This window comes from Buceros rhinoceros, unplaced genomic scaffold (genome assembly GCF_000710305.1).
Source record: "Buceros rhinoceros silvestris isolate BGI_N320 unplaced genomic scaffold, ASM71030v1 scaffold38737, whole genome shotgun sequence".
NCBI classification, from domain to species: Eukaryota; Metazoa; Chordata; class Aves; order Bucerotiformes; family Bucerotidae; genus Buceros; species Buceros rhinoceros.
The window spans coordinates 4,772-5,659 of record NW_010423428.1 but is presented as its reverse complement, the minus strand read 5'-3'; the positions used below and the strand labels follow the sequence as shown (position 1 = coordinate 5,659).

General features: G+C 62.7%; 1 protein-coding gene across 1 annotated transcript in view; it reads right to left on the bottom strand.

Annotated features, from left to right (window-relative positions):
* Positions 1–888, bottom strand: part of LOC104497195 (semaphorin-4G-like) — a 7,928-nt gene that overhangs the window by 4,793 nt on the left and 2,247 nt on the right. The gene's annotated exons all lie outside the window — the stretch shown is intronic.

Genomic DNA, 888 nt, shown 5'->3' with positions numbered 1-888 from the left:
ATGGTCCTGGGCTGTGCCTGGCCGCAGACGCTGCCCAGCCAGGCTGGGTCCCTCCAGGTGACGTCCCTGTCGTGGCAGCAGTTATTTTCTTTGGGGTTTACAGTTCAAAGCACGTTGAATAATGACACAGCCCTTCCAGCTCAGTGGCTCCTCCACCTGACTCCCAGGGTGTGCAATGGCCAAACCAGACTGGCAGCACGGCCTTGGGAATGAGCACGTTGCTTCAGGGGCTCCCTGGCCATGCTGGGGACACAGCCCCAAGCCCCTTTGCCGCCCAGCTCAGAGAGGGAGGTGGGCAAAGGGCAGCTGGGTCACCAAGGAGCCGCTGCGTGTGGGTGAAAGTCCCACTGCCGGAGGATGTGGCTGCCCTCAGCTGCTCTGCTGTGTGTCACGGAAATGCAGGGACCCTCCAGCCAGGCACAGGAAATCCCTGGGGAGGAGCTGCTGAGACAGCCCATCACCTTCACCCTCTCCACCACCATCACAATCCCCAGGCACGCTTTGCCACCGGCCACCAGCCAGTCTGCAGCTCCTGCTTTGGGAAGGGACCCCACAACAGAGGGGGCTGGGGACCAGCTCAAGTGCTGGCATGTCCCACCCTGTTCCACACGCCCCCTGCACAGCACCAATTCACCTCTTGGCCATCTTGTTATGCACTCAGAGTCCAACCTCGGCATGAGGGTGGGGACTTTGGGCACACACATCACAGTGGTTGTGTCTCCAAATCAACCCACCCCAGCCTGGGGGTCACTTGCCTCACCCTGGAGCTGGGGAGGGGCTGGGACAGGGGTAGAAAGAGAATGGGGCTGCAGGTGGAGGTGGTGGGAGAGGATGTGGGCTGTGCCACCCCAGGGGCGGCCTGGTGGCAGGGGGCAAGGGCGCGCCACG